General features: G+C 36.7%; 1 protein-coding gene and 1 long non-coding RNA gene across 15 annotated transcripts in view; one reads left to right on the forward strand and one right to left on the reverse strand.

Moving 5' to 3' along the window:
* The window catches only part of LOC143677205 (uncharacterized), a 95,858-nt gene extending 91,198 nt beyond the window's left edge, over positions 1–4,660 (reverse strand). For 2 of the 6 annotated variants that reach the window (XR_013172439.1, XR_013172438.1), the window contains exon 1: positions 4,313–4,655. This is a non-coding gene — a long non-coding RNA (uncharacterized LOC143677205). Of the gene's footprint in view, positions 1–4,312 lie in introns of all 6 variants that reach the window. The other 4 variants (XR_013172436.1, XR_013172437.1, XR_013172434.1 and 1 more) reach the window with 3 other exon arrangements.
* EXTL3 (exostosin like glycosyltransferase 3) overlaps positions 1–26,228 on the forward strand; it is a 279,381-nt gene that overhangs the window by 35,440 nt on the left and 217,713 nt on the right. For 2 of the 9 annotated variants that reach the window (XM_077152899.1, XM_077152897.1), the window contains one exon: positions 24,327–24,392. The exons of 4 other annotated variants lie outside the window; for them this stretch is intronic. The gene's annotated coding sequence lies outside the window, so the exon portion shown is untranslated. Of the gene's footprint in view, positions 1–22,223; positions 22,582–23,053; positions 23,362–23,464; positions 23,641–24,326; positions 24,393–26,228 lie in introns of those variants that run through there. 3 more of the 9 variants (XM_077152896.1, XM_077152893.1, XM_077152895.1) reach the window with 3 other exon arrangements.

Raw genomic sequence — 26,228 nt, forward strand, 5'->3', positions numbered from 1 at the left:
TCTCTCTCTTTTAAATTGTGGAACACATAAACAACATAAAATTTCCCATCTCACCCACTCCCAAGCATACAATTCAGTGCAGTTAATCACATTTACAATATTGTGCTACCCTCACCTCCATCCATTACCAGAACTTTCCCATTACCCCAAACAGAAATCCTGTACCCATTATACATTAACTCTCCCTTCCCCCTCCCTCCTACCCCTGCCTCCATCTCTATGAATTTGTATATTCTAATTACTTCATATAAACAGAATCAGATATCTGCCCTTTTGTATCTGGCTTATTTCATTCAACATGATGTCTTTAAGGTTCATTTACATTGTATTATATATCAGAACTTCATTCCTTTTTAGGGATGAATAATGTTCCATTGCATGGGTATACCACATTTTGTTTTTTCGTTGATCTGTTGATAGACATTTGGGTTGTTTTCACCTTTTGCCAATAATGCTGTTGTGAACATTATTATACAAATATCTGTCTGAGTCCCTGCTTTCAAGTATTTTGTATGTATGTACCTAGAGGTAGGATTGCTAGAAAGTCTGGTAATTCTTTGTTTAATTTTTGTGAGGAACAGCTCAACAGTTTTCCACAGTGGCTGCATCTTTTTTTTTTTTTTTTTGCAAGAGCAGGCACTGAGAATCGAACCAGGCACAGCAGGTGAGAACTCTGCCACTGAACCACCATTGCCCGCCCTGGCTGCACCATTTTACATTCCTACCAACAATGATCAAGAGTTCCTATTTCTCTGTGTTTTCAACAACTCTTGTTATTATTACTTTAAAAAATAATAGCCATTCTAGTGAGTGTGAAATGGTATCTCTGGTTTTGATTTGCATTTTCCTAAAAGTTAATCATGTGAAACATCTTTTCAGGTGCTTATGGTCTATTTGTATATCTTCTTTGGAGAAATGTCTATGTAAGTCCTTTGCGCACTTTTTAATTGGGTTGTTTGTCTTTTTTGTTGTTGTGTAGGAAGAGTTCTTTATATATTCTGGATATTAATCCCTTATCTAATGTATGGTTTCCAAGTATTTTCTCCCATTCCGTAGGTTGCTTTTTCACTTTCTTGGTTATGTCCTTTGATGTATGAAAGGTTTGATATTGATGAAGTCCAATTTATCCATTTTTCTTTTGTTGCTCGTGTGTTTGGTATAAAATCTAAGAATCCTTTGCTTAATACAGGGTCCTTAACGTATTTCTCTATGTTTTCTTCTAACAGTTTTATGGTTTTAGCCATAATTACATAAATATGTTATTTATGTAACTGATACATTTTGAGTTAATTTTTTTACATGGTACTTATGTTGCCAGTGGATATCTAGCTCTCCCAGCACCATTGTGGAAGAGACTATTCTTTCCTCTAATGAATGCCCTTGACACTCTTGTCAAAATCAATTGGCCGTAGATATCTGGGCTTATTTCTGAATTCTCGATTATGTTCCTTTTGTCTACATGTCTGTCTTTATGCTGGTACCAAACTATTTTGATTACTTTAGCTTTAATGAGCTTTGAAATCAGGAAGCGTGAATCCTCTAACTTTGTTCTTTTTTAAACATGGTTTTGGCTATTCAGGGTCCCTTGCCCTGCCATATGAATGTGATGATTGATTTTTCCTTTTCTGTGAAAGCTGCTGTTGGAAATTTATTTGGGATTACATTAAATCTGTAAATTGCTTTGGGTAGTATTGGTATCTTAATAATATGAAATTTACCCATTCATGAGTGTGGAATTCTCCATTTATTTAGTCATCTTTGATTTCTTTCAGCAATTGTTTGTAGTTTTCCATACATAAATCCTTTGCATCCTTGGTTAAATTTATTCCTGGATATTTTATTCTTTTAGTTGCTCTCATTCTTTTTTTTTTTTAACTTTTTTTTTATTGTATAATATAACATATATACAAAGCAAAGAAAGAAAAAAAGCGGTAATTTTCAGAGCACTCTTCAACAAGTAGTTATAGGACAGATCCCAGAGTTTGTCATGGGCTATCATACCATCCTCTCAGGTTTTTCTTCTAGCTACTCCAGAATATAGGTGCTTTAATTCTTTTATATACCCTGCTGTTTCCTCTGCTTCTCATCTTTTTCCACCTTCCCTGCCTTGAGAAATCTTCATCCTTCAGGATTCTGCTGATATGTCACCTGGTCTGACTCCTTCTTTCCATCTTAGAAGAGATGATCCCTTCTGCCTATTTGCCTCCACCCTGCCTCCTATCACAGCACCCATCACTCTGTGTTAGCAGTTGTTCACTAGTGTATGAATTCATTAAAGTTAGAATAATGTCCTAATCTTAGAACCTCACATGGTTCCTGGAACATGGTTACCTAGAATGTGTGAAGTCTGAGGAGGAGGATTAGAATACTCTGATGGGCCTAAAAGAATGAACTTTGTAACTCTAGACCTGAGAATAATAGGTAAAAATATAGGTTTTTCCTTTATGAAGGATATTGAATAGCTCAGGAGGTAATACCTTCAACTTTTTAATAAAAGACAAAGAACTGTTCAAACTGGGTATTTATATCAAACCTCTGTGCTGACAGATATCATATGACTATATTATAATTGAGAGGACATTTCAGTAGGGGCTGAGATATATGGTACCAAAACTTTGCTGATGATAAAACTAAATATGAGAGCAAGAACTTGAAAAATGTAGATGATTAATGTGGCCAGTAAAGTAGGGTTTTCAAATACATATGTCTCACATGAGCTCCTATTGCTCTCTGCTGAATCATATCACTATCAGCTGAGTTCTCCAAATTGGAAGGAACCTGATTATCTAGTAAAACTCTTGTATTTGGTCAATCCAAGGGTTATATTTGGTCAGGTCATAGCTGGGATTATGAGAATTGTTGCTAGTAACTTTGTTCTCATAATTGAGTGATCAGTGACAATTCAAGACCTTTGTTTTGTAAGTACAGTTTAAGTTTTTTGGTGTTTTTTTTTTTAACTCTAGATTCGTTATTTTATTCTAACCTACTGAATTTTATCAGCCACTGTATTAGCTAAGGTTTTTTTGAGAGGCAGAATCAGCAGGAAATATCCATAGATATAAAATTTATAAAAGTGTCTCACGTAACTTTTGAGGAACATAGAATCCAAAATCTGTAGGGCAGGCTGTGAAGCTGATGGCTCTGACAAACTCCACAGGAGAGGCTCGTTGGCTGAAGCAGGAAGAGAGACCGTCTCTTCTGAATCCTTCTTAAAACCCTCCCAGTGATTAGATTAAACATCACTCATTACAGAAGACACACCACTTGGCTGATTACAAATGCAATCAGTTGTGGATGTAGCTGACATGATCATGATTTAATTCTATGAAATGTCCTCATAGTAACAGACAGGCCAGCACTTGCCCAACCAGGCAAACGGGAACCACCACCTGGGCAAGTTGATATGTAAACCTGACCATGACAGACACTTTGGGCTCTGTGACACCATTTTGTGAAATCTTTGCATGGTTTTTCTCCCATCAGCTTTGCTGTTTACTATGTAGAAAAGTTTAGTGTCCTGTCAGCAAACTTAAAATTTCTTTAATTAAAAATATTCTAGTATTAACATTTCTTCATTTTTAAAAGAGACATTTTATAAATGTCTCTTTTAAAAAAGACTTAGCTCTCTCACTAAAATTGAACGGTTACTTTCAGACTCCATCCTTTTATTGACTTGCCAGATGTCAGTAAAACTGTGGAATGACTTCCATCATTAGCTGGGCCCTCATAGCTTCGAGGCAGTCCTCCTGTGTTTTCCTTGTTGGCTCTCCCATTCCTCATAACAGATTTTCAAATGGTTTTCACCCTCCTTAAACCTCCCACCCTCCCAGTCTTCCCTTACTCTCAGCAAAGGACTCTACTACTTTATCGAGAGAATAGAGGCTGTCAGACAGTAACATCATGGAGTTCTTGATGCCACACTGACACATAGCTAATTCTGTGTACATCCTTTCTTCCCACTCCAACCTAAGGGATGTCTATCACCTGAGTTAGGGCCAGTCTTTAATCTGTAGTTTGGTCTATGCTCTAAACCTTCTCCTTTCTCGTTTTTCAGGGACCTCTCTCAGTTGATTATCCCCTTTCCTGCTTTCTTCTCGTTAACATTTACACCTCCCATCTCATCCATCTAAAATAATACCCTCCCCACATCTCCCTCCAGCAACCCTCCCATTGACAGACCAACTTCTTGATTTAGAATTGTTCATATTTGCTGAATCTACTTCTTCACTTTCAGCTCATTTCTTAGCTCTTTCACTTTGGTTTTTACTCCCCTCACTCCACTGAAACTGTTTTCACAAGGGTCCCCAGTTACCTCTTTTCTGCTCAATCCAGTGAATACGTTGTAGGCCTTATCTTTCTTCCTTCTCAACAGCATTTGACTTTCCTGACCACATCCTTTTCTTGGAAACACCGTTCTGTTGGCACTGTACCTTACTGTTTTCCTCCATTTCCTTTTGCTTTTTGCTTCTTGGTCACCTTCTTGGAGTATCATTTCTTCATTGATAGTTCTCTTCTGGGGTCTCAACTCTCATTGTACTCATTCTTCTTAGGATTCTTTTGTTTCCAAGTGACAGAACCTCAACTCAAATAGATTAACCAAATAAGCAAACAAATCACCAATAATAACAAAAACAATGACAAATGAAATTTGTTGATCCTTGTAGCTGAAAAAATCCCGGAATGTATTTGGATCAGAGGCTTAAAACAAGGTTGTCAGGAACAACCTCACGCTTTCCCTCTTAGCTGTTTTCTTCTGTGTTGGCTCCATTCTTAGGCAGGCTTTTTCTTTTTTTTTTTTTTTTCAAGTGATGGCAAGATGCCTGCCAGCAGCTCCAGGCTTATACCCAATTCTTTTAGCAAACATAATGAAAAAATTTCTACCCAGTTTCTTAAGGTGGAGGTTCAGGAATCACTCTTGGCTCCTCTCTTCCCACATCTACTTAATTACCAATTCTTGTCCCAACTTCTCAATATCTCTCCACCCCCACTGCCAATATTCTGTTTCAGGTCACCATCTTTTGTCTAGATTCCTGCAACAGTCCTCCACTGATCTTCTGCCTAGGTCTTGCTGCTCTCCAGTCCATTTTTCACATTACAGCCAGGGTGACCTTTCAAAAATGATATTCTGATCTTAACACTTCCCTATGCAAACCTTTGATTACCCCATTGGTAGGAAGCTAAAGGTATAATTCCCGTAATGTTGTGTAAGGAAAAGGCCTTGCATGATGTGGCTTCTGCTTGCTCCTCTGGCCTCATCTCTTTTCATTTCGTCCCTGGTTCTCTGCAGTCCAGCTACAGATGTCAGATTAGCCAACTTTCTCCCAGCCCTGTACCTTTTCACATAGTATTCCCTCTGTCTGGACCATTTTCCTTCTGAGCCCTTGCCAGATGAATTTCTCCTTTCTAGAATTTATCCTTTCTAGTCTTACTGTAGACATTACTTCATTGAGGAAAGCCTTCAATATGGTATTATGTATTTATTCTTCCCGTTAGAACATTCTATTTGTTCCACTTTAGCACTTAGCATACGTTATTGTAATTGCTTGCTAAATTATGTGTTTCCTCAGTGGACTACAAGGTCCGTGAAGGCAGATATTTCCTTCTTTTGTGAAAGAATATATCTCCAGCATCACAGATTAGATACTTAATAAATATTTGTTGAATTGTAAAATGGAGTAAAATGGGATTATGGCAGGTATATGTCCTAATATTCTTCTAGATTTTAGAATCTTTGATTCTATCAGCAACTAGAAAATTAAAAAATATACTGTAGGGCGGGCCGCGGTGGCTCAGCGGGCAAAGTGCTTGCCTGCTATGCCGGAGGACCTCGGTTCGATTCCCGGCCCCAGCCCATGTAACAAAAACGGAGAAACAGAATACAATAAAACAAGAAAATGTTTAAAGATGTTTCCCTTTCTTCCTTCCTTCCTTCCTTCTATCCTTCCTTCCTTCTCTCTGTCTTTCCTTTAAAAAAAAAAAAAAAATATACTGTCTACTGCCTCTCTTTGTTTATATGCTTATTGATCTTCCTTAAAGTAGAGTTTTAGAATTGTGAAAGATTTTAGTAATAACATTAATCCACGTCCTTTGACAGATTAAGAAGAGGAGGCTCACAGGGATTCAGTAATGCACAAAGTACTTAACTATTTATGGTTGCCTCTTTGGACTAGAATTTAGAGCTCTTGACTTGCAAGACTTCTTCCTCTTCACATTGCTATTAGCAATTTTAACAGACTAGTGTAGTATGATTTTTTAATATTAATACAGAGGATTATTAATACAAAGGAGCCTTTTGCCACAGCCTCATATGTTTTGCTTATTAAAATATACTTGCTTTCCGGGTGCCTGCCCATGCCAAAAAAAAAAAGAAAAAAAGATATTTACTGATCCTATAGAGCTCAATAGATTCTAATAGATTTTCAGGATGAAAATCACTCCTTGGTCTATAGCTGCCTAAGTATCCTCTAGAGTTCCTTCTTCACAGATAGTTTTTATGTTGTCTGTCATTAGCCTTCCAAACCTGTTGCTAATAAATAACTAGAAGCTACACATTTTATTCAGTTCCACAGATTCACCTCAGAAGGATGATTACTGAGTAGATGCAATCTGAATTTGATGATCTTTGGAACAGTTATATTGTGTTAAAGAAGTAATAGACCTCTCTTTATCTCTTTGTATGAACTGCTTTCTCCCATTGTGTCTATGAAACTTACTGACTGATGTCCATTATGAAATATGAGACCTGTTTTTATAAAAACCAAGTTGAGTTTTTGAAAACACTGGATAAGAGTAACTTTCTAAAAGTAATCATAATAGAATTGGGTGTGTGAAAGGAAACTAAAATATTGGAGAATGTTTTTTTTAATTAAAATTTTTTTCAATTAAAAAAAATCTTTTAATTAGTTTTTTAAGGACACCGAAAGTACAACTGTTGACCAATATATTATGAAACTCCAATTAATGGACCTGTTCCAAAAGAAAATTCTTTGGCTCTGCATTCAAAGATTGTGCATAAATGTTCTGCAAGCATTTTAAATTAAAGTTTTCCATGTATCTTTCCGTTATGATTCCTTGCTTTAACTAATGATTTTAGTTAACTGAATTCTTCTTCAGTATGTATGTGGATTTGTTATATACCTAATTTTTTCGTGTAGTTACAATTTTGCTTTTGGACTGAATTTTAAGCTTCTCAAGGGCTAAGACTGGATCTACCTATTTCATTTCTTCTGAACCTTACCTTAATGCCTAGTGCAATATTCTGATATGCCTTTAACAATGGAGTGTTATTTCCCTAGGTATTAGTGGAGCAAACTAGCCTTTCTCACTCTGGGTCAAAATTATTGTTTTGCTTTCATTTCCCTCTCTCCCTTGCTTTGTTTCTTCTTAACTTGGAAACATTGTTTGTTTCTTCTGAAAAGAAGAGAGAGGGAAATGGAAGGAGACAATCAACCAGTCTCTGTCGGAGACTTGCCATGTATTTGTCATAGTACTTGATGCTAAAAAAGAAAACTGAAAGGGAAGATGAGTTAAAAATATATTTAAAACAGATGTCTGCCCTTAAATTAAAAAAATTCCAAACACAACCTTTTGACACAAGTCTACTTCTGGAAATCTATCCTTTGGAAATAATTAAACACATTCAAAAAGATTTAGCTCTAAGAATGTTTAACTAAGCATTATTTTTCTTTTTAAATTTTTTTGTTAATTTAAAAATTAAAAAAAAATATGACAACTGTTCTAGTTTGCTAGCTGCCAGAATGCAATATACCAGAAATGGAACGGCTTTTAACAAGGGGAATTTAATGATTTGCAAGTTTACAGTTCTAAGGCCGAGAAAATGTCCCAATCAAACCAAGTTTATAGAAATGTCCAATCTAAGGCATCTGGGGAAAGATCCCTTGGTTCAAGAAGGCCGATGAAGTTCCGAGTTTCTCTCTCAAGTGAGAAGGCATGTGGTGAACACAGTCAGGCCTTCTCTCTCAGCTGGAATGGCACATGGCGAACATGACATCGTCATCTGCTCGTTTTCTCTCCTGGCTTCTGGTTTCATGAAGTTCCCTGGGAGGCGTTTTCCTTCCTCATCTCCAAAGGTTGCTGGCTTGTGGACTCTCTGCATCTCATGGCTACATCGTTCTGCTCTCTCTGAATCTCTCATTCTCCAAAATATTTCCTCTTTTATAGGACTCCAATAAATCAATCAAGACCCACCCAAATGGGTGGAGACATGTCATCACCTAATCCCATTTAACAACCACTCTTGACTAAATCACATCATCTAGGGAAATGATCTGATTATACTTTCGAATATACAGTATTGAATAGGGATTATTCTACCTTTATGAAATGGGATTTATATTAAAACATGGCTTTTCTTAGGGGGCATACTTCCTTTCAAACCAGGACAACAACAAAGAAACACATTCTTAATATATGATCATTCTGTTCTACATACATAATCAGTAATTCACTAATATCATCCCATAGTTTTATATTCATCATCATAGAACATTTGCATCAATTCAGAAAAAGAAATAAAAAGACAACAGAAAAAAATTCATACATACCATACCCTTTTCCCCCCATTTCTTTTTTTAAATTTATTTATTTTTTATTTATGATACATAACCACATACAAACATGAGCATTCTTATCATATGATGATTCCATTCTTGTTATATAATCAATAACACACTGTCATCACATAGTTGTATATTCATCATCATGATCATTTCCTGGAACATCCGCATCAATTCAGAAAGAGCAATAAAAAGAAAACAGAAAAAAATTCATACATACCATACCCATTACCCCTCCCCTTCACCAATCACCAGCATTTCAATCTACTAAATTTATTTTAACATTTGTTCCCCCTATTATTTATTTATTTTTAATCCATATGCTTTACTTGTCTATTGATAAGGTAGGACAAAAGGAGCATCAGACACAAGGCTCTCACAACCACACAGTCACACTGCGACAGCCATATCATCATACAATTAATCTTCAAGAAACATGGCCACCAGAGCACAGCCACATTTTCAGGCAGTTCTCTCCAGCCTCTCCATTACAACTTGACTAACTAGGTGATATCTATTTAATACATAAGAATAACCTCCAGGATAACCTCTTAACTCTGTTTGGAATCTCTCAGCCACTGACACTTTATTTTGTCTCATTTCGCTCTTCCCCTTTTGGTTGAGATTTTCTCAATCCGTTGTTGCTGAGTTCCAGCTCATTCTAGGATTTCTGTCCTACATTGCCAGGAAGGTCCACACCCCTGGGAGTCATGTCCTATATAGAGAGGGGGAGGGCAGTGAGTTTGCTTGCTGTTTCGGCTGAGAGAGAGGTCACATCTGAGCAACAGAAGAGGTTCTCTTGGGGGTGACTGTTGGGCCTAATTTTAAGTAGGCTTAGCCTATCTTTTGTGGGGTTAAGTTTCATATGACCAAACCCCAAGATTGGGGGCTCAGTCTATTGCTTTGGTTGTTCCCACCACTTGTGAAAATATCAAGAATTCTCCACTTGGGGAAGCTGAATTTTCCCCCTTTCTCACCATTCCCCCTAGGGGACTCTTAATCATTATTTTTAATGGGGAATATATTAGAAACTTTATTTTAAAACATGGGGACATATATAAATATAATGGACAGTTATTCCTCAATTAAGAATAGTGTATATTTATTGACACAGAAATATATTTTATGATTTATTACTTGGAAAAATATAAGCTATAAAATGTGTTCCATTTCATCCTGTTTTTGTAAAATAAAATAATATATTTTATATTTTATTATATTTATATTATATTTTTAAAATAAAATATTATATTATTTTACAGCTATGACTAGGAGAATATATAGAAAGATTATACAGAAGTGATGAGATTTAAAAATTTTTAAGCTCATCTGTGCTCTAAACTTTTCTATAGTACACTTTTCCCAAGTTATTTTAAATACAAAAACATAATAGTTTCTATTATCATTGTTTTACATGGCTTTTTTCCTCAGATGTAATTGATTGACATAAACAGCTCTGTTAATAGGCGAGTTCTTGTGGGAAGTAGTTTCTTTTACTTGTATTCTTCATAGCACTTGTTTTCACAGATGCTTTGGTTCCAAATCAATGTCTACATTAAGTTAGAGTCTTATGAGCAGAGAACAGGTGGGTTGGGTTTTATTTTTAGTCTAATTACTAATTCTCTTAAGCTGTCAAGTTATTTCTGAGCCATTACTTGTTTATTAATTTAACAAATATGCAAAGACTGATGATCTGGGTTCAAATCCTGGTTCTACCATTTAACAGTATGATCTTGGGAAAATAAGTTTGTTTCTTTGGGCCTCAGTTTCCTTATTTATAAAATGAAGGTAGTAGTACATTGTTGTAAGGACTAAACATGTATAACACCCAAGAATGATGTCACCAACATGGCGATGTAAACAGCTACTATAAACCTCTTCCCAGAGAGTCAGCAAAAAAATAAAAAAGAGACAATTCTCACTTGTACAGAACTCTGGAGGAAGGTATAGACTGGAGAAGGATCCCACAAATGCTGAATTGAAGAAAGATAAAAATATCAAGTAGGAAACTTCCATCCCCTACTGGCTTGCCCTCTCCCCAGATCCTCACTTGGTCCCAGTGCAGAAGCTGAAGTCCCTCCCACCTCCCACTAGGGACACAGACTATTAAATCTCTCACAGCAGTAAGACAGATCCCTACTTATATCTAGACACAGAGTCCCAAACTCATGGGGATCCATAGCATGACTTAGCCACTGGGGAAGGTAGAGTACAAAAGGGCAGCAAGGAGGATTTTCCAAAATGGAGGAATAGGGAGGGAACTGCAAAGTCTTTGCTAAAAGCAAAGAAACTATCCAAACTGTTTAAGGACTTGGGGGACAGGGGAGGACATCTCAAGCAAAGAGTCTGAGAAACTGTGGACAGAGTTTCTGGTGCCCACCCACCACCTTTGGGGAAAACAGCAGCTGGAGGCCCAATTCCCAATTCTTGCCTGGGGTGTGGCTGCAGACTGGGGCAGCTAGGGAATTCTCCACTACAAGTAAAGTAGGGGATGCAGCCCCATATTGAGCCAGTTCTTGGCTGACAAAGTGAGGGCATAGGAACCCCGCAGTTTCAGCCCCTCTCAGTCAGACACTTCTGGGGCTCCAGAAGGTAAAGAGCCTCTGAGGACAATGAAGTCACTGAACAGCACCATCTGCTCAGAAAAAAAGAATTGATGCCTCCTGTACACACCTCACAGTGTTGAACCATCCTCATTTCCTGCCTCTGAGTCTTTAGGAAAAATATGGCTTCTCCAGCTCTGCTGTTCTGCAGTTGCCCAACTATACAGAATGCTCATATCTTCCAGAGGTGGTAATGAATGAATACTGCTAATACTCATGAATAGTGAATAAATACAGTCAGACTTTTAAAAATTATTATGAAATGTTTCTAATATTCAGAAAAGTACAAAGAATACTATCACTACCTCACTTTTTTATATTTTTTTCATTAAAAAAGTGTTGATGTAACTGAAGCCCCTTGTTCTTCCCTCTATCCCACCCTCCTCTCTCCCTTCCAGAAGCAGCCATTATCTTGAATTAAGTATTTATCATTACAGTGCATTCTTTCATCCTGTTACTATATATGCAAATACAGATAAATTTATAGATGGATAAACAGGCCCAGTCTTGTACCAATTTCCTTGTATATGTATGCAAGAATTTCTTGATTGTTTACCTAGAGCTGAAATTGCTCTAGGGTCATAGTGAATGCACATTGCAACCTTATTTGATATTGCCAAAATTTTCTCTACCTTAATTGTACCAATTGATGATATGTATGAGAGCTTCTCCTTCTCCATAACTTTAGTAATGTTTAATATTGTCTGACTTAAAAAAATTTTTTTTTGCCAGTCTCATCATGTGAAATTGTATCTCAGTGGTTTGAATTATCCTGATTATTAATAAGATTGAACATCTTTTCATACATTTATTGGCCATTTGTGTTTCCTCTTTGTTGAATTACCTATGTATGTTTTATTTTTTTGACTATAGAGTGATTTTTTAAAATGTATTAATTAAAAAAATTAAGAACAAACAAACAAAAATATTAACATATCATTCCATTCTACATATATAATCAGTAGTTCTTAATATCATCACATAGTTGCATATTCATCATTTCTTAGAACATTTGCATTGATTTAGAAAAAGAAATAAAACGATAACAAAAAAAAAAGATTATACATACCATACCCCTTACCCTTCGCTTTTATTTTTCACTAGCATTTCAAACTAAATTTATTTTAACATTTGTTCCCCCTATTATTTATTTTTATTCCATATGTTCTACTCTTCTGTTGATATGGTAAATAAAAGGAGCATCAGACACAAGGTTTTCACAATCACAGAGTCACATTGTGAAAGCTATATCACTGTTCAGTCATCAAGAAACATGGCTACTGGAACACAGCTCTACATTTTCAGGCAGTTCCCTCCAGCCTCTCCACTACATCCTGAGCAACAAGGTGATATCTATTTAATGCGTAAGAATAACCTCCAGGATAACCTCTTGACTCTGTTTGGAATCTCTCAGCCATTGACACTTAGTCTCATTTCACTCTTCCCCCTTTTGGTCAAGAAGGTTCTCTCAATCCCTTAATGTTAATTCTCGGCTCATTCTAGGGTTTTTCTCAATTCCTTGATGCTGAGTCTCAGCTCATTCCAGGATCTCTGTCCCACGTTGCCAGGAAGGTCCACACCCCTGGGAGTCATGTCCCATGTAGAGAGGGAGAGGGTGGTGAGACTGCTCGTTGTGTTGGCTGGAGAGAGAGGCCACATCTGAGTAACAAAAGAGGCTCTCTTGGGGGTGACTCTTAGGCCTAGATTTTAAGTAAACTTGACCTATCCTTTGTGGGGTTAAGTTTCATATGAACAAACCCCAAGACTGAGGGCTCAGCCTATAGGTTTGGTTGTCCACACTGCTTGTGAGAATATCAAGAATTCAACTTGGGGAAGTTGAATTTCTCCTTGTTCTCACCATTCCCCGAAGGGGGCTTTGTAAATACTTTTCCACTCACTGATTGAATCATTCTGGGATTTATTGGGGCATCACTCTGGACAAACCAACAAACTCTCATGTCCTACCTGAGACTCCAAGTACTTATGGCATTCAATCAAACTATCTACATAAGTTATATTAGGAAATGCTCTAGTCAAAATATAAATTTTGTAACAAATAAACATTTTTTGCTTTAGTCTCACACATAAGGTGATATTTTAAAATATTAATTACCATATATTTTCAGCACCCTGCAATAATGACGTTCCTTTGTTCTTCCTCATGCAAAAACATTTTTAAAATTTGTACATTGTACATTTCACTATTATTATACACTCTAGGCATTCCTAGATTATACCATCTTGATCTTTAACATCTATCTTTCTTTCTGATTTCATTTATGTCCCCAGCCCTCCTCCCTCTATCATTCTCACATGCAGCTTCATTCAGTGTTTTAACATAATTATATTACAGTTAGGTAGTATTGTGCTGTCCATTTCTGAGTTTTTGTATCCAATCCTGTTGCCCAGTCTGTATCCCTTCAGCTCCAATTACCCAGTATCTTACCCTATTTCTATCTCCTGATGGTCTCTGTTACCAACGAAATGTTCCAAGTTTATTCACTAATGTCAGTTCATATCAGTGAGACCATACAGTATTTGTCCTTTAGTTTTTGGCTAGTCTCACTCAGCATAATGTTCTCAAGGTCCATCCATGTTGTTACATACTTCATAATTTTATTCTGTCTTAAAGCTGCATAATATCCCATCATATGTATATACCACAGCTTGTTTAGCCACTCATCTGTTGATGGACATTTTGGCTGTTTCCTTCTCTTTGCAATTGTAAATAATGCTGCTATAAACATTGGTGTGCAAGTGTCTGTTTGTGTCTTTGCCCTTATGTCCTCTGAGTAGATACCTACCAGTGGTATTGCTGGGTCATATGGCAATTCTATATTCAGCTTTTTGAGGAACCGCCAAACTGCCTTCCACAGCGGTTGCACCATTTGACATTTCCACCAACAGTGAATAAGTGCGGTTCTTTCTCCACATCCTCACCAGCACTTGTCATTTTCTGTTTTGTTGATAATGGCCATTCTGGTGGGTGGGAGATGATATCTCATTGTGGTTTTGATTTGCATTTCTCTAATGGCCAGGAACATTGAGTATCTCTTCATGTGCCTTTTGGCTATTTGTATTTCCTCTTCTGAGAAGTGTCTGTTCAAGTCTTTTTTCCATTTTGTAATTGGATTGGCTGTCTTTTTGTTGTTGAGTTGAACAATCTCTTTATAAATTCTGGATACTAGACCTTTATCTGATATGTCATTTCCAAATATTGTCTCCCATTGTGTAGGCTGTCTTTTTACTTTCTTGATGAAATTCTTTGATGCACAAAAGTGTTTAATTTTGAGGAGCTCCCATTTCTTTCTTTCTTCAGTGCTCTTGCTTTGGATGTAAGGTCTATAAAACTGCTTCCAAGTATAAGATTTATAAGATATTTCCCTACATTTTCCTCCAACTGTTTTATGGTCTTAGACCTAATGTTTAGATCTTTGATCCATTTTGAGTTAACTTTTGTATAGGGTGTGAGATACGGGTCATCTTTCATTCTTTTGCATATGGATATCCAGTTCTCTAGGTACCATTTATTGAAGAGACTGTTCTGTCCCAGGTGAGTTGGCTTGACTGCCTTATCAAAGATCAAATGTCCATATATGTGAGGGTCTATATCTGAACATTCTATTCGATTCCATTGGTCAATATATCTATCTTCATGCCAGTACCATGCTGTTTTGATCACTGTGGCTTCATAATATGCCTTAAAGTCAGGCAGCATGAGACCTCCAGCTTCGGTTTTTTTCCTCAAGATACTTTTAGCAATTCGGGGCACCCTGCCCTTCCAGGCAAATTTGCTTATTCGTTTTTCTATTTCTGAAAAGTAAGTTGTTGGGATTTTGGATTTTTTTTTTTTTTTTTTTTAACATGGGCAGGCACTGGGAATCAAACCCGGGTCCTTGGGCATGGCAGGCAAGCACTCTTACCTGCTGAGCCACCATGGCCCAGTGTTTGGGATTTTGATTGGTATTGCGTTGAATCTGTAAATCAATTTAGGTAGAATTGACATCTTAACTATATTTAGTCTTCCAATCCATGAACACGGTATGCCCTTCCATCTATTTAGGTCTTCTGTGATTTCTTTTAACAGTTTCTTGTAGTTTTCTTTGTATAGGTCTTTTGTCTCTTTAGTTAAATTTATTCCTAAGTATTTTATTCTTTTAGTTGCAATTGTAAATGGAATTTGTTTCTTGATTTCCCCCTCAGATTGTTCCTTACTACTGTATAGAAACACTACAGATTTTTGAGTGTTGGTCATGTAACCTGCCACTTTGCTGTACTCGTTTATTATCTCTAGTAGTTTTCCTGTGGATTTTTCAGGGTTTTCGACATATAGTATCATATCATCTGCAAACAGTGAGAGTTTTACTTCGTCCTTTCCAATTTTGATGCCTTGTATTTCTTTTTCTTGCCTAATTGCTCTGGCTAGAACTTCCAACACATTGTTGAATAACAGTGGTGACAGTGGACATCCTTGTCTTGTTCCTGATCTTAGGGGGAAAGTTTTCAGTTTTTCCCCATTAAGGATGATATTAGCTGTGGGTTTTTCATATATTCCCTTTATCATTTTAAGGACGTTCCCTTGTATTCCTATCCTTTGAAGTGTTTTCAACAGGAAAGGATGTTGAATCTTGTCAAATGCCTTCTCTGCATCAATTGAGATGATCATGTGATTTTACTGCTTTGATTTGTTGATATGGTGTATTACATTAATTGATTTTCTTATGTTGAACCATCCTTGCATACCTGGGATGAATCCTACTTGGTCATGATGTATAATTCTTTTAATGTGTTGCTGGATTCGATTTGCTAGAATTTTGTTGAGGATTTTTGCATCTTTATTCATTAGAGAGATTGGTCTGTAGTTTTCCTTTTTTTGTAATATCTTTATCTGGTTTTGGTATGAGGGTGATGTTGGTTTCATAGAATGAATTAGGTAGCTTTCCCTCCACTTCAATTTTTTTTAAGAGTTTGAGCAAGATTGGTACTAATTCTTTCTGGAATGTTTGGTAGAATTCACATGAGAAGCCGTCTGGTCCTGGACTTTTCTTTTTGGGAAGCTATTTAATGACTGATTCAATTTCTTTACTTGTGATTGGTTTGTTGAGGTCATCTGTTTCTTCTTGAGTCAAAGTTTGTTGTTCATGCCTTTCTAGGAAGTTGTCCATTTCATCTACATTGTTGTATTTATTAGCATAAAGTTGTTCATAGTATCCTGTTATTACCTCCTTTATTTCTGTGGGGTCAGTGGTTATGTCACCTCTTTCATTTCTGATCTTATTTATTTGCATCCTCTCCTTCTTTTTGTCAATCTTGCTAAGGGCCCATCAATCTTATTGATTTTCTCATAGAACCAGTTTCTGGTTTATTGATTTTCTCAATTGTTTTCATGTTCTCAATTTCATTTATTGCTGCTCTAATCTTTGTTATTTCTTTCCTTTTGCTTGCTTTGGGGTTAGTTTGCTGTTCTTTCTCCAGTTCTTCCAAGTGGACAGTTAATTCTTGAATTTTTGCCCTTTCTTCTTTTTTGATATAGGCATATAGGGCAATAAAGTTCCCTCTTAGCACTGCCTATGCTGTGTCCCATAAGTTTTGATATGTTGTGTTTTCATTTTCATTTGCCTTGAGATATTTTCTGACTTCTCTTGTAATTTCTTCCTTGACCCACTGGTTGTTTAAGAATATGTTATTGAGCCTCCACATATTTGTGAATTTTCTGGTGCTCTGTCTATTATTGATTTCCAACTTCTTTCCTTGATGATCCGAGAAAGTGTTTTGTATGATTTCAATCTTTAAATTTGTTGAGACTTGCTTTGTGACCCAGCATATGGTCTATCTTTGAGAATGATCCATGAGCACTTGAGAAAAAGGTGTATCCTGCTGTTGTGGGATGTAATGTCCTATAAATATTTGTTAAGTCTAGCTCATTTATTTTCATATTCAAATTATCTGTTTTTTTATTGATCCTCTGTCTAGATGTTCTGTCCATTGATGAGCGTGGGGAATTGAAGTCTCCAAGTATTATGGTAGATGTGTCTATTTCCCTTTTCAGTGTTTGCAGTGTTTGCCTCATGTATTTTGGGGCATTCTTTTTTGGTGCATAAATATTTATGATTGTTATGTCTTCATGTTGAATTGTTCCTTTTATTAGTACATAGTATCCTTCTTTGTCTGTTTTAACTGTTTTACATTTGAAGTCTAATTTGTTGGATATTAGTATAGCTACTCCTGCTCTTTTCTGGTTGTTATTTGCATGAAACATCTTTTCCCAACCTTTCACTTTCAACATATGTTTATCTTTGGGTCTAAGATGTGTTTCCTGTAGACAGCATATAGAAGGATCCTGTTTTTTTAATCCATTCTGCCAGTCTATGTCTTTTGATTGGGGAGTTCAATCCATTAACATTTAGTGTATTACTGTATGGGTAGTACTTTCTTCTACCATTTTGCCTTTTGGATTTTATATGTCATATCTAATTTTCCTTCTTTCTACACTGTTTTCCACACCTCTTTCTTTTTTGTTTTTGTACCTGTCTCTAGTGCTCCTTTGAGTATTTCTTGCAGAGCGGGTCTCTTGATCACAAATTCTATCAGTGATTTTTTTTTCTGAAAATGTTTTAATTTTTCCCTCATTTTTGAAGGACAATTTTGCTGGGTATAGAATTCTTGGTTGGCAGTTTTTCTCTTTTAATAATTTAAAAATATCATCCCACTGTCTTCTCGCCTCCATGGTTTCTGCTGAGAAATCTACACATAGTCTTATTGGGCTTCCCTTGTACGTGATGGATTGCTTTTCTCTTGCTGCTTTCAAGATCCTCTCTTTCTCTTTGACCTCTGACATTCTGAGTAGTAAGTGTCTTGGAGAACGTCTATTTGGATCTATTCTCTTTGGGGTACGCTGAACTTCTTGGATCTGTAATTTTAGTTCTTTCATAAGAGTTGGGAAATTTTCAGTGATAATTTCTTCCATTAGTTTTTCTCCTCCTTTTCCCTTCTCTTCTCCTTCCGGGACACCCACAACACGTATATTTATGTGCTTCATATTATCATTCAATTCCCTGAGTCCCTGCTCATATTTTTCCATTTTTTCCCCCTATAGTTTCTCTTTCTTGTCGGATTTCAGATGTTCTGTCCTCCAGTTCACTAATCCTAACCTCTGTCTCTTGAAATCTACCATTGTAGGTTTCCATTGTTTTTTTAAATCTCTTCTACTGTACCTTTCATTCCCATAAGTTCTGTGATTTGTTTTTTCAGGCTTCTCATTTCTTCTTTTTGTTCATTCCTTGCCTTCTTCATATCCTCCCTCAATTCATTGATTTGGTTTTTGATGAGGTATTCCATGTCTGTTCGTATATTCTGAATTAATTGTTTCAGCTCCTGTACCTTATTTGAACTATTGGTTTGTTCCCTTGACTGGTCCATATCTTCAGTTTTCCTGGTGTGATTTGTTATTTTTTGCTGGTGTCTAAACATTTAATTACCTTAATTAGTTTATTCTGGAGATTGCTTTAATTTCTCTTACCTAGGGTTTTCTTACTAGATGAATTTGTTGTCTATCTGTTCTTTGACCTTCAGTTCAGCTTTTTCTGGACCTCTAGCTTAGGTTTTGTTTAACAGAGGATAATTTTTCAGCTCTTATTTTTTTGTTTCTTGCCCTGCTTGTATGGTGCCTTTTCCTTTTCCACCCTTAGGAGGATCTACGTAGCTATTATAGACTCCAGCCGAGGTTTCTGGAATAAACTGGCCTCCTATTAGGGGGAAGGAGTCACCTGAGTCAGTTTTCCCTGACGGTGAGACCCAGCAGGTTAAAAGACTTTCCTGTGAAGTCTCTGGTCTCTGTTTTTCTTATCCTGCCCAGTGTGTGGCACTTGCCTGCCTGCGGGTCCCACCAGCAAAAGATGATGTGGCACCTTTAACTTTGGCAGACTCTCCCTGCTGGGGGCGTGGTGGAGACAGAGGAGAGGTTTTAGGCTGGTTTTAATGGCTTCAAATTGCCAAGCCCTGGGGTCTGAATTCCTTGAGGGAGGGATTCCACCTGAGTTGGGCTTCACCCCTCCCCTAGAGAAGGCACAGGTGGGAGACAGCCCTGAATGCAGCCCATTTCTGATTATGCCTGGGGCAGTTGCAGCCTGATAAGTCCCGCACTGAATCCAGAGGCAGCCAAGCCTCTGTAGAAACAACCACAAAAACCTCCGTTTCCTCTCCTCTCCTCATTTTCCGTTAGCCCAATGAGTGACCTCTGCCTTGACCAGGTTGGCCTGAGCTGGGGGCCTATTTTTAGTAGTCAGAATTTGTTAATCAATTACACAATAGGCGTTTAATTGTGCTCAGTCCCTTCTGCTGTAAATTTCCTTTCCTTTCCCCTCTGGGAAGCAGCCTGTGGGGGAGGGGCGCCGGCTGCTGCCGCTTGAGGAACTCACAGTTCTGGGGAGGTTTGTAGCCAGTCCAGCTGGTCCAAACTGGGATACGCTGTGTGTCCGGTCACTGACGTGGCTCTGGGAGCTGTTCTGTACTGTTTCTGTTTATTTAGTAGTTGTTCTGGAGGATGAACTTATATAGAATGGTTTTTTTTGGTTGTGATAGTTCTTTCTATATTCTCATTACTGATCCTTTATCAGTTACAAACACTACAGATGTCTTCTCTACGTCTCTTTATGTTGTTTATTGTGTATTTCGATGTACAAACAAGTTCGATTTGAATGTAGTCAACTTTTTCACAATTGTTTCTTTATTATTTGTGGTTTTGAGTCTTATTTTAAACATTTTTCCACTACCTCCCAAATCATAAATATAATTTCCTATATTTCCTTCTAAAGTTTACTTTTCATGTTAATCATGTAATGCATCTTGAATTTATTTTGTGATTGGTGTGATTAATTTTTTTTCCATTTAGATAAATAATTGGTTCAGCTCCTTTATTGCATTGTCTGTTCTATCTTCACTGATTTACTAAGTTTGTCTTATATAAGTTTCCATGGAGGCAGGGGTTTTAGGAGCCTCTTTTATTTAATTTATTTCCTTGTAATCTCTGTGTTAATATCACACTCTGTGAATGTTAAAAATAACTTACTTTAAGTCTTGATATCTTGTAGGGAGAGCTGACTTACCTGGTTTTTATTTTTTTAAAAATAGTTTTTATTGTTCTTAGTTCATTGTTTTTCCATAAGGATTTTTGAAACGGCTTGTTTAGTTCTTTACATCATTGTTCTTAATAAACTTCCACCATGGCTTTTAATACCTATGTTCACAGGTGAGTTTTCACTGATTACATTACAAAATTTTTTTCCTGATCCTCTCCAGAAAGATGCCTTCATTGCATGTCTCTAGTAAACTATAGAAGAGGTTCCTTCTGAGACACAGAGTTTTATAAATTTTAACTGTTAAAAAGAAACACAATATTTATTTCTAGTGTCAGAAATGGTTTCCCTAGTCATGATAATTTAGGCTCTTGGGATAGGGTGAAAAAAAGATAGAAACTTGTCTGGCTTTCTTTGTAGAGCCATTGACCTCATCATGTCCAGTCACAATGACATTAGTTACCTTATCCTGGATTTGACTCAAAAAAGTAACTTTCCAAAAGATTTTATTGTTGAAATCATGTTCACTATTGCAATATCTTCTCTAATTATAGCTTCTCTCATTACATAAACAATCTATATCATATAAAATTAGGACAAAAACATTAGGTATTTGCCTTTCTGAAATCCTATCTCCTTTCTCATACTCCAATTTAGTCATAGTCCTTCAAACATTCAAATTTGCTGGCATATCTCACACCTACATACCAATCATTAAGTTCAAAATATGCTGGGAACATCTCAAGTTACTCAAAGTTTACTAAAATATTTGTGAAATTAGCATTCTCAAACTTTTCCTTTTATGTCTCCTTAAATAGAGTCTGGCTATACCCAGTCCCAAGAAAGAATGACTCTAGATCTTTTCCTTCAGACCATGGTTTCTCATCAAAAAAGTGCTTTATGGTTGTTAAACAGAGAACTACTATTTAGTCAAAACTTTTAGACTTAGAGAAAAAATGACAGATCCTGAGAGCTAAAGAAAGATGGAAAGAAGGGGACAGATTTCATTTTTTGACCCTCTGCACTCCACTTGTATTATTGATTATTGACCTTTGTAAAATTTGCATAAAGACAAATATTAGCAGCATACGTTGAATATTCCTTCAATTTTCTACGCACTTTAAAATATGTCACCTAATTTAATCTTCACAATGTCACTACAAGACAAATATTATAATGCATGTTTTATAAGAAATTTAGACTCAGATTGAATGATTTGCTGTGGTCATCCAGAGATTAATAGGGCCGGATTCACACCAGAACTGTCTGATTCCCATGCCTGTGTTCTTGTCTTGGCTTCATTAATCTTGTACTTTGGGACTAAACAGCATTCACTATCAATATATATTTAGCAAACAGGGGCCTTGTCATCATATTTCTTTCTCTACTATGTAGAGAATGATCTGACCTGATCATGATGAAAAACCTGAACAGGGATAGTAGTAGATAGAGAGGAATGAACTAATGGGAGAGTTGCTATTGAGGTAGAGACAACAGGAGTTAGTTGATGATTGAGTGGCTGTGAAGGAGCAGGTGGTGTCAAGTTGAGTCAAGATATAGGCTTATTGAGAACCATCCTGCCTTTAAAATCAGAACAAAACAAAACAGTATATCTGTTCATTTCAGAAAAGCACTTGCCATTGAAAATATTTTTCTCTGACATGTGCTAGACCTTTATGATTTGTAATTTACCACCTGTGAGCAATTAGAAGGTCCATGGCACATAATTGCTTGGAATTTTGCTAAGGTAGAATGATTTTGAATATTTCATATTGTGACTCTAGGATATAGGAGAGAAGCTCTTGGCTAGTGAGAGAGCTTAGGAAAAGGCCAGCCCCTATGTCTCACTGCAACTTTGCTACATAAAAAGTGAGTTCTGGTAAAGGTCTGAAATATCACTTATGTTTTTCAGTTTTATGTCATTCCTTTTTACCAGAGTGTTACAGACCGCTTTCTTTGTCTATATGTATGTGGAGCATTCCTGTTTTCTGAAAACTGTTCCTCCTTCACTCTAACCATGTGATTTTGGAAGGAACTGCCATATTCTTACAGCTGATTGGTCCAGGGTGAATACCTGACCTAAGCTGGCCAGAGATTCTTCCCAGGAATTTTAACTTAAAAGCAGAAAAATCATGCCTGTCTTCCAAGTGGGAGATACAGGTTCGATTCCCAGACCATGCGCCCCAAAAGACCAAACAAAAACAAAAAGCAGAAAAACGTTGAAGAACTCCTTGCCAGTGGTAACTCTTGTTCTTTTAATTTCCACAGGCTGTATTTCCTGTCTTGCGGAATGGGCTATAAAAGTGTCTTGCAGAGAGATACATTAATGTGAGAGATGGAGAGCATCTTGGTTGTGTGAATGTCCCTGATTCTAGGTTTTTCCAGAGGCTTAACTATACCCCTGTCTTTTCGTGTTTGGTTGTTCAACCGTTCCTTGAATTCTTTCCTCCAATTCACTCCCTTTCTATGTATTCCATTTTTTGAAATCAAAGGAGTACTGACTAATAAACGGGGCAATTTTGTTCTATGGTGCTATTTACAAGTTTGGGATTCAGAGAGATTTTAGTGTAGATCCCTTGTGAATGTGAAGCTCTATTATATATTTTTTCAAACTGTGAGGGATTTGATTTTGCCTCTAATTTGATTGATTTTCCTTGAAATAAAGCTAAGTGGCAAGAAACTTTGCTAGCCTCAACAACCCCCAAACTTATTCAAGTCTTTTAAATATTATCTTACTTTTCCCACAATCATTAAGGAGCTGAAAAAAACTGGCCAAGTTTCAAAATGTATTTACGTTTCTGCAATGAAAATAATAATAGTAGAACAGAAGAATAAAAAAATTCTGTAAAGACTGACCATCATTATTATTTGGTTTTAGAGAGTGGAAGGAAGAAAGTGGTTTGAAGCACTGGATATCAAGTTTCAGCCCCATTGGAGGGGAAGATAGTGGGAAGGAGCTGACTGTTGGCCTTCAGGTGTACCAAGTAATGCAGTCATCTCCTTATTGACTGCCCTTTTTTGTGCAGGAACCTTCGACAGTTCCACTCTGTTTTGCTAGTGAGGAGTAGGCAAGCCTGACCAGGGTGAGACTCACTGACCTACAGCCAGGTGACATCTTCAGAATTATAGGAAATAATGTTTTTTTTAAATCATTGTTGTCTTTAGCTGTGAACTTTTTGTGTGGCTCATCTGAGCTTTCTTTCTCTCTCAGGGTCTCTGGACAACACAAGAACAGTGGTCTTGTTTTGTTTTTAATGTCTACAGCTTTCACATTTTGCCTTATACTTTTGGTTTGTAAAAGTAACCCATATGCCTTTTAAAAAGTTGGAAAGCACATCAAAGTGTAAAGACCAGGAAAAAAAAACACCCATTATTATGCAACTTAAAGTAAGTAGCATTACCATTCTGGCACATTTTTCTGTGGTATCTGTGGGGAGTGTTTTCCATGCTTGACTTGGCAGCAGACCATGCATCTGTCCTAGCTCTTTGACCTCCTGTGCCTCACTCCTCCCTTAATGGAAGTTTACTTAAGTGACCCTGCTCTCCCCATTCAGCCTTCCAGCTGTAATAATTAAAGCCAGCTACTTGAGGATTCTGGTAATAGATGCGGATAGCTGGTCTTGAGCATCTTGTCAGGAGGGCAGGCTGGGAGGAACAGGGCTCAGGACAAGGTATCTGGCAGGAATGCATGTCAGCTGGGCAGTGGACTGGATGCAGGCAGGCAGGTAGAATCTGAGTGGACTGGGAAGCCCTTAGACATAACAGCACTGGTAGAAACAGCTCAGATTCTGGTGCAGAGGCTATCTGTTCTTTCTTTTTCCCTGCTATTCACAGAACTGGCCAAAGCTTTAAGAATGCTTAAGTATTTGAAGCAAGGTGATAGGAGTCTCACAGAAACCAAGCGGCACCTCTTCATTATTCTCGCCTCTCTGTGGGGACATTTTCTCATTAATCTCTTTGTAATTTAATTGTTTTGAATAAGAATACATTCACATTGTTCAAAATATATCTATGTATTTTATTATATTTTTAATTGCTTTTTTCTTTCTTTTCTATCTATATATTTTATTCAGCAAAAAGTCTTCTTCCTGCTCTGTCCCTCATCCACCGTGTTTTCACGTTTTCTCCACCAACTCCAGGTAATCAGTTTTTAGTATAAACATCTAGAGTTATTTATAAATATCAGAATTTAAAAAATCGATTTTTTATATTATTGATTTTTCTTCCTTTTAAACAAAAGAAAGTGTCTTCTAAAGGGAGGAAAGAAGTGTAATTAATAAAGGACCAGTGGCAGAGACAGTTCAGATAGAGTCAATAGGCTACTCTGGAGGTTGCTCTTACGCAAGCTTCAGGTGGACCTTGCTACCTATCATAACCTGCCAACCCCCTACCAGGACCATTCCAGCCAATCCTTGAGAACACCTAGGGCAATATATAAGATTCCACAAGGGTTTCATGCACTAGAGTAACTTTCTGGAAACCTGCAACCTCCAGATGGGTCCCTGTTCCATGTAAGTCCTGAAACCAAGCCCAGCCTCTCCAGAACATCAGACAGTTCCACCTCCCTACCACATATTAGTGACAGATCCTTCCAATATGAAAAACTTAGAATTGCCATTCTAAACTTTAGGGTCCAAACACCCCTAAAGAGAGGAATGAAAAGATCAAAGGTGATGGTGGAGTTATACAGAGAAGATGGGATTTAATAAATGAATATGAATGTTGAATCATTTAATTGGTATATCTTTTAGTCTCCAGTATTTTAGAGCAAGTAGAAGTAAAAACCTAAAATTGTGGAATTGTAACCCATGTCAAACTCTGAAATATGTTCTACAACTAATTGTGGTGCTGTGCTTTGAAATTTATAGTTTTTTTGTATATGTTATTTTTCACAAAAAAAAAAGGAAAAAAAGCCAATTGTGATGATAAAAAAATATGTAAGCCCTCTAGCCTCCTATATTCTGGAGCAGCTAGGAGGAAAAATCTGAGAGAATCATATACTAAGTAGCCCATGACAAACTCTGGGATCTGTCCTGTAACTACTTGTTGAAGAGTGCTTTGAAAACTATTGCTTTTTTATTTCTTTGCTTTGTATATATGTTATACTATACAATAAAAAAAATTTTAATAAAAATAATTTTTAAATAAAAAAAGTGTCTTATATAGGTTTTCTGTATGTTACTCTTCCCCCCACTTACCCATATATCTTGAAGATTTTTTATTTCCATACATTGAAAATTTCTTTGTTTTTAAACCTTCGAAATATTCCATTGAATATATGTGGCATGATTTGTTTAACCAGTCTCCTATTCAAAAATATTTAAGTTCTTCCTAATTTTTGCTATTTTGAATAATTCTTCAACAAATAACTTTGTATATATGTTGTTTCTTAAGTATAACCATAGGATAGATTCCCAGAAATTACATTACTAGGTGAAAGGAGATTTGTAATTTTGATGTCTGTGGCTGAATTCCTTTCTTGGGGGAACTGTACCAATTTATACTTCCACCAGGAAAGCACAAGAGTGCTTGTTTCTCTTGGGGATTATTACATACTACTTATATGTTGCCTTGAATTGTTCTTCAGTTGTTTTAATTTGGGATGTTATCTTCCCAGTTAGATGGTAAATTTATTGTAAGGCCTAAGCATTTTGTTAACTTTTGTATTGTCTTCCTTTATAAGTAGTATAATAAGGCACCCAAAGAATACAGCTAATATTTTTGTTTTTAGTGTAATTTGACAGAATAAGCCAATTAGACCTTAATGATTAGAAGATTCTTGTACTTGGTTAGAGTTCAATTGAACTGATTTCTTTTTCCAAAGTAAAGTTATTATCAGGCCTTATTTCAAGTAGTTACTGAATTAAACCTGAGATAAGGTGTCTTGACCTGGCCTTATAGCAAATTCATTTAGTTTTGTGTCAGCTTCTATTCCAGGATTTGAGTGTTGTTTTCCCATATTCAATCCTGAGATG

Source organism: Tamandua tetradactyla, chromosome 3 (assembly GCF_023851605.1).
Source record: "Tamandua tetradactyla isolate mTamTet1 chromosome 3, mTamTet1.pri, whole genome shotgun sequence".
Lineage (NCBI taxonomy): Eukaryota > Metazoa > Chordata > Mammalia > Pilosa > Myrmecophagidae > Tamandua > Tamandua tetradactyla.